This window comes from Microcaecilia unicolor, chromosome 4 (genome assembly GCF_901765095.1).
Source record: "Microcaecilia unicolor chromosome 4, aMicUni1.1, whole genome shotgun sequence".
NCBI classification, from domain to species: domain Eukaryota; kingdom Metazoa; phylum Chordata; class Amphibia; order Gymnophiona; family Siphonopidae; genus Microcaecilia; species Microcaecilia unicolor.
In genome coordinates this window covers 293,517,828-293,531,651 of record NC_044034.1, presented here as the reverse complement: position 1 = coordinate 293,531,651, position 13,824 = coordinate 293,517,828, and the positions used below count along the sequence as shown (strand labels likewise).

General features: G+C 49.8%; 1 protein-coding gene across 2 annotated transcripts in view; it reads left to right on the top strand.

Moving 5' to 3' along the window:
• The window catches only part of MRPS24 (mitochondrial ribosomal protein S24), a 32,747-nt gene that overhangs the window by 16,565 nt on the left and 2,358 nt on the right, over positions 1-13,824 (top strand). Inside the window, exon 6 of one of the 2 annotated variants that reach the window (XM_030201712.1) lies at positions 3,257-3,897. The exons of the other annotated variant lie outside the window; for it this stretch is intronic. The gene's annotated coding sequence lies outside the window, so the exon portion shown is untranslated. Of the gene's footprint in view, positions 1-3,256; positions 3,898-13,824 lie in introns of those variants that run through there. 2 annotated transcript variants of the gene reach the window in all.

Sequence of the window (13,824 nt, the reverse complement as noted above, 5' to 3'; positions counted from 1 at the left end):
AGTTTAATTACATGTTTAGTGAAGAAATATTTTCTCCAATTTGTTTTAAATTTACCACTTTCTAGCTTCATTGCATGCCCCCTAGTCCTAGTATTTTTGGAAAGCTTAAACAAACGATTCACGTCTACCCATTCCACTCCACTCATTATTTTGTAGACCTCTATCATATCTCCCCTCAGCCAACTTTTCTGCACACTGAAGAACCCTAGCCCCTTTAGCCTCTCCTTTCCTAGAGAGGAGTCTCCGTGGGAATTCTTGATGTCCGTAGGGTTCTGCGGTGCTATATTGCTCAGACAGAGAAGTTCCTCAAGATGGATTGCTTGTTTTTCTGTTTTGGAGGGCTACATAAAGGGGAGGCAGCATCAAAGGCCATGATTGCCCACTGGATTAAGGAGGCAATTGCATCCATGTACATGCTAGCTGGTAAGCCAGTGCTGCCAGCGTTGAGGTCACATTCCACAGGGGCGCAGGCTTCTTCTTGGGCAGAGCATTCTCTTATTCCACTGCAGGATATTTGCAGGGCTTCGACTTGGTCGTCTCTGCATTCCTTTGTGAGACATTGGCTGGATGTCCAGGTACATCAAGATGCTTCTTTTGGGGCGTTGATGTTAGCTAGAAGACTTTCCCACCCTCGTTAAGTACTGCTTGGATATTTCCCACTCGTCGGGAATGGTCTGGAGTAGACGATAGGGAAGGAGAAATTAGATATTACCTGCTAATTTACTTTCCTTGAGTCTCTGTAGATCATTCCCAACCTCACCCTGGTGAGTAGTGTTGCATTGGGATCAGGTGGTTCTGGGACTCTACTGAGTCTGGTCTCTGCTTATATTCAGGTTTGTTGTGTTGGTCTTTGGTGCTAATGGCCATTCTGTATGGGTGCTCCCTGTGTTTGGAGGTTCCTTACCTGTTCCTATTGTGTTCATGTTATGATTGTTCATCTCTTGGCTTTGCTATTCAAAATATTGAGTAGGTGGGGGGTTGCACAGCTGCTTTGTAAGGTCACTATTCAGTAGTTCTCTGTCTCCCTCTGCTGGTAGGAGTGCATATTACCCACTCATCAGGAATGGTCTGGAGAGCTCAAGAAAAGTAAATTAGCAGGTACAATCTAATTTCTGCTAGCGCACTCCAGGACCAAGAAGGATGAACACTGCACTTTTAATACCTTCCCTTTTATTTATTATAGCTGCCTCAGTCAAGATTATCCCAAACAAAGAGACTACAGAAAATAATTAAATCCTTACAAAGCACTTTCCTTTCAGCTTTCAACTTAAAGTTCCACTAAGTCTTGGTGATTATCTTTTTGTAACAGTATGGTCTGAGCTTGGTAACCTGGAGCATTTCACAGCATGACTCTGCTAGCTACACATTCCACCACACAGCAGCTAGTATGTGCCTTATTCTGATTGTGCCAGTGAGGTGGCACTGCTGTAAGGGAAATACAACATCTGAGTCTGACTTGGGGAATGGCCTAAGTGATGTGCTGCTGTTAGTCACTTTGGGCTATGACTGCCCCCAGAGTTACATGAACAAAGTGTTTGCAGTGTAAAGTCCCTCTGTTCACTGGCTTTCTTTGTAAGCCATCTACTTTTAAATTACAGTTTGCGTTACTGGACAAAACCACTGTTGAAGCTCTCGTGTTCTGCCTATGTGCTGGCAGACTACAGCCCTCGGACACTGTGAACAAACTTAATGGAAAAAAAAAAGTAAATAAGCAATAGTGCAGGACTGTGTGTGCTGTGACATAGATTTTACTCAGGACTTACTGTACTTATAAAAGGGCCTGTTTGGGGAGATAGAAGAGACTGAATAGGATACACGTGAATTACCTGCAGTGTCTTTTGCTCACTTCTGCTATGGTTGGCTGCACTATTTGGTAACCAGTGAACAAGAAATGTCTCTAGACTATAGCAGTGAGCAGTACAAATAGTGTGTTATACCTGGGGGATTTCTGTGCAACTTCACAGTGTAGAATTTGTGCAGAATTCCCCACCCCCACAGAACACACAGAGTTCTGAATTTGATGTGAAGATCTCTCCACTGCGATTGCACTGCAAGAGGGGGAGGAAGTGAACCGCTGCACATTGGGTCATTTCTTCTTCCTCTGCTGGCCCTAGACCCAGCTGTGAGAGTCTTTGAACAGCTCTGTGTTTCATTTAAACAGTCAGGTCTAGGGCTGGCAGAGGAGGAGGAAGTGACCCAATGTGTAGCAGTTCACTTCCTCCTCACCACGCAGTCACCGAGGGAGAGAAAGTAAGCTGCTAATTCTCGTTGAATGTGCCAAGGGATGATAGGAGGAGGAGCAGCAGAGCAAGGTGCGTGTGCTATGGGGGGGGGGGGAAGGCAACAGAACAAATTGTGTGCCATGGCGAAGGAGGGGAGGTGGCAAATTGTGTGCCATGGGGAGGGAGGGGGACAGAGCAAGGTGAGAGTGTAGTAAATTTTAAAAAAAATAGGAGAAAATGTTTCTTCACCCAACGTGTAATTAAACTCTGGAATTCGTTGCCAGAGAATGTAGTGAAGGCGGTTAGCTTGGCAGAGTTTAAAAAGGGGTTGGACGGTTTCCTAAAGGACAAGTCCATATACCACTACTAAATGGACTTGGGAAAAATCCACAATTTTGGGAATAAGATGTTTAAAATGTTTGTACGTTTGGGTAGCTTGCCAGGTTCCCTTGACCTGGATTGGCCACTATCGGGGCCAGGATGCTGGGCTCGATGGACCTTTGGCCTTTTCCCAGTATGGCATTACTTATTGGGATTGGGGGGACAACAAAAGGTGAAAGTGCTATGCCGATTCGAGAGACAGCAGATAAAGCTGAGATTGTGGTGGGGGCATAACAAGCTTAAGGATGTGGCGGTGGGGGGAGATAAAGCTTGACAGCGTGCCATGGGGTGGGTGGGGGAGAGGTACAGTGGTAGCTGGGGAGCGGTGGAGAAAAGTGAGTGGGAGAGGGAGAAATGGTGATACTGCATTAGAGAGAAAATTTTTGGGGCAGATAGAATTAGGGATCTTGCTGGGAGAGAGATATGGAACTGAGGAGGAAAAAGGTGGGAGGGAATTTCAGGCCTTATGATGGGGAAATTCTGTGTGAAATCACTCTAAATAAACAGTGCAGAATTTTCAAACGTTTTGCACAGTATTCCCTCAGGAGTAGGGTATTGCATCGATTGGGCAGGATTATCATCCTGGCTTCTGCTGCAGAGTAATTTTATAAGAGCCATTTGCTTGAACTCATTGCAATGCTGTTTCTCCTCAGAACCTGTCCTGCAATGTGCACAGGCCTCTTCCCCAGAGGTGGCAGCATAAATGATCCTGCAATATTGTAACTGGATGGCAACAGCTGTTCCGAGGGCCTGTGTTATCCAGCTTGTGAAGGAGGACAGATCTTGGGCCAGAAGATCATCTTGTGCTGAAGGCTGCAGTTTATCCCCCAATGGCAGTTAAATGAAGGGCAAGAATGGGTTGGTGACTACAAAAAAAGCTGCTGAATGGTGCTATGGATGTAACACAGGAAGTCTGGGTAGACTGTTAAAAAAGACTTGAGTGGCGTCACTAGGTCTCTCTCGTCACAAGCAGCAACTGTAATGGGTAAATACTTAATCTCCATCCAGCACCTGGTGCAAGAACAAGAAACTGCTTTTCATGCACTAAACCAATTGAATGGCAGAACCACTGGAAAATGCTAATCTGACAATATAACAAAGTTAGAAGCTGGGGGTGGGGAGGGGGCTGAAGCAGGTTAACAAATTATACTGTGGGGATGTTATGCAAATTTCAAAGAGTTTGGTCCGAAATCTACTTGATGTAAACTTACTGATATACTGTTGTACGAAGGTTAATAAGTTAACTGTACCCAGTTCAGTGGCTTCTCTGATCTGCTAGAGAGTGTGTGTGGGGGGGGGGTGGGGGGGGGGGGGGGAAGGGGGAAGGGAGGTGTTTATATCTTTTCAAGGGTGACAGTTGCTTGTTTCAGGGCTCATGATTTTAGAGTTCCAATGGCTAGGACTGCTGGTGTAGTGACTAGAATATAAAATAGGGGAAGAAATTCCATGACGGTTGTGAAGAAAGACTCTCTGAACTAGATCCCAGTCCTGCTTTGGATTGAGCTGAAGGTCCAAAGTAGCAAAAGGAAAACTTTAGGCTCAGGAAGAAAAATGTGTGCAGACTGCCTACAATTTTGGAATTATGTGCCCCCAAACCTAACACATCTTAGCCTGGGAGTACCTTGGGACCTCATTGTCTTACATAATGAATAATTTTATGCATCATCACACAACTTTTCACTACTAATAAAAATGCTAAAAGGGCTTTCCCTTATCCTCTTTGGGCTGTTTGCTTAACACTGGTTCTCTTTCAGGGTACCTACCTCTGACAATTCACATTGTGTTTTCTTTGCTGCCATCTGGTGTCTGTGGCAGGGTCCTTGTAGTCAGATTAAGAGTCACTTAGGGGACCACCAGCATGAGGTGGTTCATGATACTGCAGTTGATTCCTAGGCTGCGGTGAAGTATATAAACTTATAAACCTTATCACCTCCAGGTTCTCAGTTTTACTTTTACCTTCTCAATAAAATGATTTTTTTTTTTTTTTAAATATCCACATTTACTCCCTGGTGAAAATATTTTCTACTTATAAAGGTACTAGAATTCATTTAATGTTGCTGCTTGAATGCAGCAGAGCACTAAACTCTTGTTCAGATTTTAAATCTGTGTTTAGTGACACTGGTTTCCTGTGCTATTGGGAGCTGTACCAAAAGCATACAGACCAATGTTCTACATTGTTCTTGACATCTATTAACATTTCATACCATTTATACGGTCTGTGCCAGAGCTGGTGGTGGGAGGCAGGGCTGGTTGGGAGGTGGGGATAGTGCTAGGCAGACTTATACGGTCTGTGCACAGGTACAAATAAAAAGTAGCACATATGAATTTATCTTCTTGGGCAGACTGGACGGACCATGCAGGTCTTTTTCTGCCGTCATCTAGTTACTATGTATTATGTATGTTTAGAACAAGCAAGGAATGGCCAGCGCTGTGGCACTTCTCTACAGTTCCATGAATAAATACCTCAGTTGTGGGGGGGGAGGGGGAGGAAGGGAACGGTCTTTATAAAATAACATTAGGTGGCATGGAAGAGTAGCCTAATGGCTAGAGCAGCAGCGTCGCAGTGGCTGTTTTTGACCCTGGGTAAATCACTTAATGTTCCATTGTCTTAGGTACAAACTTAGATTGAGTCCACTAGGGACAGGGAAAATACATGCCTTGGGCAAAAAGGGGTGAGCTAAATGCATAAATAGATGTGAATGACAGCTCCTGGCATCTTACCTAAAAGAGAAACTGGTTCAGCTGGAAGCCCAAAGATGCAAAAGAAACTGCTAACCCAAAGAAATAAAAAAAGGATCTCACCTTCATCTGATTCAGGTCCATTTTCAATAGGGTTAATTGCAGGATTGCAGGTGATGGGCAGATTAAATATTCCCATAAGCACAGTTCTACTGAGTGTTGAATGGTTGTTAAAATACCCAAAAACTACAGTACAGCCACCCTGTTAAGTTCTGACACTTGTCTCAGCCATGGATTCCAGTGAATTATAAATTCTTCAATCGCTACTTAAAGGTAGCGCTAATTTCCACACCAGCCTTTGGATGTCTGAAATACTTTTAGGCCCAAAGCATAGTGCTTGCACCAATTCAGGGTTTTCCATATAGCATCACAATTTGGCATACAGAGCTTGAGTGCAAAAAAAAAAAAAAGGCTGCAAGATCAGTTGGGCAACAAGGCATTCTAAAGGGACAGGACAATGTAGCATTTTATATGGTGCACCCTGATTTAGTTTTTTTTTTTTATTATTATTTCTAGGAAAAATTATTGAGCTAAGTTGCAAATGATGCTTATCAAAACACCCTCACAGAAACAGCTCAATCAGTGTTTGATACAAAACCATCTATCAGGGTTGCAGTGGGCGATTAGAGCTTTTTGCTAGCGCAGTAACACATAGCAAGATGTTTCAGAATGGGTTTTAGTGCCTACTCTGCACCCAGGTCCTTTTATCCATTGGCCTTTTCCTCCTCCCCCCTCCCAATGGTGAACTGCTTACTGCAGGCAGAGCTCTTGACATGCACAACACTAGCCTCTGGCCCTTTGACAAGTTGCTCTCACAGTGCTATACTTCCAAAGTACTGTGTGACATTAAATTCAGAAAGCTTTAGCTGGGACCCTCACTTTCATCGTTCAAGATCCCTACTGCTGTATCTCTTCTATGGTTCCCCTGGCTTTTGTTGTGAGAGGATTGTCCAGCATAGTAGAAGAAAGATTTTAGCAAAGCATAAGTTCCTCCTGACACCTAAACACAAGCAGGGCCAGTCTTAGGCAGAGGCGGCCGCATAGGGCCCCGGCCGGCGCGCCTCAACTGTGCTTCGCCTCTCCGACCACCCACGTCCAGCACCGCGACTCTCCTCGTTCCCCTACTCCCCCTACCTCCAGCCACCTGAGCCCCCCCCCCGCCCACCAAACGACCCTCTTCTGCCACCCAACCCGCCAGCACCGCACCCAGCATTTTAAAAAAATCTACAAGCGGCGGTGCCTTGCGTCTGAGTAAAAGAAGAAAAATCGCTTCGTCCGTCGGCTGGCCTTCCCTCATGTCCCGCCCTCTGATGTAACTTCCGCAATGGCGGGATATGAGGGAAGGCCGGCCAACGGACAAAGTGATTTTTCTTCTTTTACTCAGACACGAGGCACCGCCTCTTGTAGATTTTTTTAAAAATGCTGGCTCAGTTGAGGTGCTGGCGGGTCAGGTGGCAGAAGAGGGACGTTTGGCGGGGGGGGCTCAGATGGCTGGAGGGAGGGGGAGCAGGGGAACGAGGAGTCACATCACTGGACATGGGTGGATGGAGGGGAGGGGGTTTCTGAACATAGGTGGAGGGCAGAGGGGACGGGGGTTGCTGGACATAGATGGATGACAGGAGGGTCACTGGACATGGGGGATGGAGGACAGAGAAGAAATGCTGGACATGGATAGAGGCGAGGGAAGAGTGAGGAAGGAGATGAGGTGAGGGAAAAGGAAGAGAAGAGAAAAAGTGCACATGGATATAGAAAATAGGCAGAAGCTGGATCCACTGGACAGTCAAGTCTGCAGAGGACCCAGCTTTTACTTACAGATGTAGGGCAAGAAATGAAGAAGAAAGGCAGAAAGTGAAGAAATAAATGGAAAGGAAGCCCTGGAAACGGAGTTAAGAGGACAGATAGCAGCACAATCGGATACGGAGCCAGCATGATCAGAAAAACAAAGTCACCAGACAACAAAGGTAGAAAAACTATTTTATTCAGGATTAACTGGAATATGTCAGTTTTTGGAAATGTGCATCTGTGATATTTTTCATGGAAGTTTCAATTTTTGTAGTATTGCTGCATGCTGAGTCTGACTTCTTGAGGTAACATTCAGTATTTTGCCTTCATGTGTTTTTCAGGTGTGATTAAGGAAGGTGCAGTATTCTGCTAGCGTATAGTTTGCAGCCCCTTTTTTTTTTTTCACTAGGTTGTGCACTGGTGTTTTAGAGCCCGATGTAATTAGTTGCCTTTCCACGCCACACATAAGGTTGTAGCTCATCCTGTCTTTGGAATTAGTGCTGTTTATGGTTTGTTAAGGTTATGAGTGTGTTTTTGCACAAGTTTGTGTATAGTGTTTTGCAGTGGAGAGATTGTGTGTTGGCCTTACTAAGGTGGCACCAAACAACAAAAAGGGTGTAGAGCCAAAACACCCTTTTAGAGGTAGTGTGTCATACCTCTAAAAGGGTGTTTTGTGGCTCTACATGAGAATTGTGATATTATGATCCCTTGCTAGCTTCATATTGTTGATGGTCTGCATTTTCCGTAGGGCTGGTATGTTGGTGTATAAGGTATTAATTGTGACTTTTATTTTTACTTTTTTTTCTGTGTGTTGTCAGACAATTATGGATGACAGAGTCTGAGTCTTCTTGAGTCAGAGTTGTGGTATATATTTTAAAACAATTTTAATAGCTTGGTGGTCTATATGTTTTTATATTGTACATTATATTTCACACATCACTTTATTTTATTGTATATCTTTTCATTTTATTGCATCTATGGGTTACAGAGTAATAGAGGAATTTGAACGTACTGAATCTTTTCTTAATATTTTTCCTTTATTCTCCTTTGTTATGAGAATTGGAACTACTAATTGTAGTGGACTTGAACTGAATAATTTCTGGGGAGGGGAGGTTTCATGATAGCATTGTGCCCATCCCCACAAGAATTTAATCTTTCCGTACCCAGTCCCACAAGAAAGTGAATGATACATACCTGTAGCAGGTGTTCTCCGAGGACAGCAGGCTGATTGTTCTCACGACTGGGTGACGTCTGCAGCAGCCCCCACCAACCGGAAAAAAGCTTCGCGGGACGGTCGGCACGCAGGGCACGCCCACCGCGCATGCGCGGCCGTCTTCCCGCCCGTGCGCGACCGCTCCCGCCAGTTGAATGACTAGCAAAAGATGAAACACACAACTCCAAAGGGGAGGAGGGAGGGTAGGTGAGAACAATCAGCCTGCTGTCCTCGGAGAACACCTGCTACAGGTATGTATCATTCACTTTCTCCGAGGACAAGCAGGCTGCTTGTTCTCACGACTGGGGTATCCCTAGCTCTCAGGCTCACTCAAAACAAGAACCCAGGTCAATTGAACCTCGCAACGGCGAGGGAACAACAGAAAATTGACCTACGAAGAACAACTAACTGAGAGTGCAGCCTGACCAGAATAAATTCGGGTCCTGGAGGGTGGAGTTGGATTTACACCCCAAACAGATTCTGCAGCACCGACTGCCCGAACCGACTGTCGCGTCGGTTATCCTGCTGGAGGCAGTAATGTGATGTGAATGTGTGGACAGATGACCACGTCGCAGCCTTGCAAATCTCTTCAATAGTGGCTGACTTCAAGTGGGCCACTGACGCTGCCATGGCTCTGACACTATGAGCCGTGACATGACCCTCAAGAGCCAGCCCAGCCTGGGCGTAAGTGAAGGAAATGCAATCTGCTAGCCAATTGGAGATGGTGCGTTTCCCGACAGCGACCCCTAGCCTGTTAGGGTCGAAAGAAACAAACAATTGGGCGGACTGTCTGTGGGGCTGTGTCCGCTCCAAGTAGAAGGCCAATGCTCTCTTGCAGTCCAATGTGTGCAACTGACGTTCAGCAGGGCGGGTATGCGGCCTGGGGAAGAATGTTGGCAAGACAATTGACTGGTTAAGATGGAACTCCGACACCACCTTCGGCAGGAACTTTGGGTGGGTGCGGAGCACTACTCTGTTGTGATGAAATTTGGTATACGGAGCATGAGCTACCAGGGCTTGAAGCTCACTGACCCTACGAGCTGAAGTAACTGCCACCAAGAAAATGACCTTCCAGGTCAAGTACTTCAGATGGCAGGAATTCAGTGGCTCAAAAGGAGGTTTCATCAGCTGGGTGAGGACGACGTTGAGATCCCATGACACTGTAGGAGGCTTGATAGGGGGCTTTGACAAAAGCAAGCCTCTCATGAATCGAACGACTAAAGGCACTCCAGAGATGGCTTTACCTTCCACACGATAATGGTAAGCACTAATAGCACTAAGGTGATTCCTTACTGAGTTGGTCTTGAGGCCAGACTCTGATAAGTGCAGAAGGTATTCAAGCAGGTTCTGTGCAGGGCAAGAACGAGGTTCTAGGGCCTTGCTCTCACACCAAACGACAAACCTCCTCCACTTGAAAAAGTAACTCTTTTTAGTGGAATCCTTCCTAGAGGCAAGCAAGACCCGGGAGACACCCTCAGACAGACCCAACGCAGCGAAGTCTACGCCCTCAACATCCAGGCCGTGAGAGCCAGGGATTGAAGGTTGGGGTGCAGCAACGCTCCGTCGTTCTGCGAAATGAGAGTCGGAAAACACTCCAATCTCCACGGTTCTTCTGAGGACAACTCCAGAAGAAGAGGGAACCAGATCTGACGGGGCCAAAAGGGCGCTATCAGAATCATGGTGCCGCGGTCCTGCTTGAGCTTCAGTAAGGTCTTCCCCACCAAAGGTATGGGAGGATAAGCATACAGGAGGCCGGTCCCCCAATGAAGGAGAAAGGCATCTGACGCTAGCCTGCCGTGTGTCTGAAGTCTGGAACAGAACAGAGGCAGCTTGTGGTTGGTCTGAGAGGCGAAAAGATCCACCGAGGGGGTGCCCCACTCTCGGAAGATCTTGCGTACCACTCTGGAATGGAGCGACCACTCGTGCGGTTGCATGACTCTGCTCAGTCTGTCGGCCAGACTGTTGTTTACGCCTGCCAGGTACGTGGCTTGGAGAAGCATGCCGAACCGGCACGCCCAACGCCACATCCCGACGGTGACGTAATACATTGCAACCTGATTGTCTGTCCGAATTTGGATAATTTGGTAGGACAGCCGATCTCTGAAAGCCTTCAGTGCGTTCCAGATCGCTCGGAGCTCCAGGAGGTTGATCTGTAGATCCTTTTCCTGGAGGGACCACAGACCCTGGGTGTGAAGCCCATCGACATGAGCTCCCCACCCCAGGCGAGATGCATCCGTCGTCAGCACTTTCGAGGGCTGCGGAATTTGGAATGGACGTCCCAGGGTCAAATTGGTCCGGATGGTCCACCAGAGCAGTGAAGTGCGGCAACTGGTGGAGAGTCGGATGACATCTTCTAAATTCCCGGTGGCTTGGAACCACTGGGAAGCTAGGGTCCATTGAGCAGATCTCATGTGAAGACGAGCCATGGGAGTCGCATGAACTGTGGAGGCCATATGACCCAGAAGTCTCAACATCTGCCGAGCTGTGACCTGCTGAGACGCTCTGGTCTGCGAAGCCAGGGCCAGGAGATTGGTGGCCCGCGCTTCGGGAAGGTAGGCCTGAGCCGTCTGGGTATTCAGCAGCGCTCCTATGAATTCCAGAGACTGGGATGGCTGGAGATGGGACTTTGGGTAATTTATCACAAACCCCAGCAGCTCCAGAAGTTGAATAGTGCACTGCATGGACCGGAGGGCTCCTGCCTCCGAGGTGTTCTTGACCAGCCAATCGTCGAGATATGGGAACACGTGCACTCCCAGCTTGCGTAGGTAGGCCGCTACCACCACGAGGCACTTGGTAAACACTCGTGGGGCAGAGGCGAGCCCAAAGGGCAGCACACAATACTGAAAGTGCCGTGCGCCCAGGCGGAATCTGAGATACTGTCTGTGAGCTGGCAGTATCGGTATGTGAGTATATGCGTCCTTTAAATCCAGGGAACATAGCCAATCGTTTTTCTGAATCATTGGCAGAAGGGTGCCCAAGGAAAGCATCCTGAACTTTTCTTTGACCAGGAATTTGTTCAGGCCTCTCAGGTCTAGGATGGGACGCATCCCCCCTGTTTTCTTTTCCACAAGGAAGTACCTGGAATAGAATCCCTGCCCTTCCTGCCTGGGTGGTACGGGCTCGACCGCATTGGCGCTGAGAAGGGCGGAGAGTTCCTCTGCAAGTACCTGCTTGTGATGGGAGCTGAAAGACTGAGCTCCCGGGGGACAATTTGGAGGCAGGGAGGCCAAATTCAGGGCGTATCCGCACCGCACTATTTGGAGAACCCACTGGTCGGAGGTTATGAGAGGCCACCTTTGGTGAAAAAATTTTAACCTCCCTCCGACCGGCAGATCGTCCGGTACGGACACTTGTAGGGCGGCTATGTTCCCGTGGATCCAGTCAAAAGCCCGTCCCCGGCTTCTGCTGTGGAGGCACCGGGGGCTGCTTAGGCGCACGCTGTTGACGAGAACGAGCGCGCTGGGGCTGTCCCTGACGAGGCCTTCGGGCCGGCTGGTTGTACCTACGCTTCGCAAAAGAATAGGGTGCAGCCTGCCGGGCCCGGGAAAAACGTCCACCTGTGGAGGTGGATGCTGAAGGCGCCCGGTGGGAGAGCTTGTCGAGAGCGGTTTCCCGCTGATGCAGTTGGTCCACCATCTGCTCGACCTTCTCACCAAAAATGTTATCCCCCCGGCAAGGGACGTCGGCCAGTCTCTGCTGGGTGCGGTTGTCCAGGTCAGAGGCACGCAGCCATGAGAGCCTGCGCATCACTATACCTTGGGCCGCAGCACGAGATGCCACGTCACAGGTGTCATAGATACCCCTGGACAGGAACTTTCTGCACGCCTTCAGCTGCCTGACCACCTCCTGATAAGGCCTGGACTGCTCCGGCGGGAGCTTCTCGACCAGGTCCGCCAGTTGTTGCACATAGGTCCGCATGTGAATGCTCATATAGAGCAGATATGATTGGATGCGGGTCACGAGCATGGAGGATTGGTAGGCCTTCCTCCCAAATGAGTCCAGAGTGCGAGACTCCCGCCCCGGGGGCGCCGAGGCGGTATCCCTCGAACTCCGTGCCCTCTTGAGAGCAGAATCCACGACCGCCGAGTCATGGGGCAATTGGGGCCACATTAACTCTGGGTCAGAGTGGATCCTGTACTGGGACTCTGCTTTCTTGGGAATGGTGGGGTTAGTTAAAGGTCGCACCCAGTTCCGAAGCAGTGTCTCCTTGAGGACATTGTGCAGCGGTACCGTGGAGGACTCTCTAGGTGGTGATGGATAGTCGAGGACCTCGAGCATCTCGGCCCTCGGCTCTTCCACAGAGACCACGGGAAAGGGAATGCTGATAGACATATCCCGCACAAAGGAGGCAAAGGAGAGACTCTCAGGAGGTGAGAGCTTCCTCTCCGGTGAAGGCGTGGGGTCCGAGGGAAGGCCCGTAGACTCCTCTGAGGAGAAATATCTAGGGTCCTCCTCTTCCCCCCACGAGTCCTCATCCTCGGTGTCGGACATAAGCTCATGTAGCTGAGTCCTGAACCGGGCCCGGCTCGACGTCGAGGCACCAGGGTCTCGGTGTCGTCGAGCGGTGGACTCCCGCGCCGGCGGGGACGGAGCTCCCTCCATCGACGTCGACTCCACTTGCGTGGCGGTCGAGACCGGCACCGCAAGCGGCGGCGGTGTCGACGGCCCCGGCGCCGGGCTAGAGCTCGCCGGCGCCACAGTCATCGGCGCCGAGGGCGCAAGCACCCCCGGCGCCGGCACAGCCTGGCGCATCAGCCCTTCCAGGATCCCCGGAAGGATGGCTCTGAGGCACTCGTCCAGGCCCGCTGCCGGGAAAGGCGGTGGGGTCGGTAGGGGTGTCGGCGCCAGAAGCTGCTGGGAGCCAGGAGACGGCACCGAGGTGCCGGAACCCCGATGCGTCGGTACCTCCACAACCGACGGAGACCTCTCCTCCCGACGATGACGCTTCGGCGTCGCCTCCTCTCCGATATCCGGATGCGCCGAGGGCGACGCTTCTTATCTTTCTTGCGATGCCCGTCACCGGCGCCGGAGGGCATGGAGGAGGAGGAGGAGGTCGATCCCCCTCGGTCTCGAGGTACCGGGTCAGACAGGGTTCGGTCCCGTGGCCCACGAGCTGAGGGAGTGACCGGGGCCGACTGCCCACGCGGCCTCTCACCCCCACTCTCACCGGAGGACCGGCGGGCCGACGGGACCTGTTCTCCTGGGGTCGCTGCCATCGGTGCCGATGTCTCGGGCATCGATACCGGTACCGAAGGGCCGGGCGTCGATACCGATGCCTTCGAGGTCGACGTCGAGGGGCCGGCGCAAGTTCCAAAAAGACGGTCCCGCAGAACTTGCCTCGCAACCTGAGTCCGTTTCCGGAGACTGAGACACAGAGAACACGACTTGATATTGTGCTCCGGCCCGAGGCACTGGAGGCACCAAGCGTGGGTGTCGGTCTGCGAGATCGGCCGGCCGCAGCGACCACACTTTTTAAATCCACTCGGG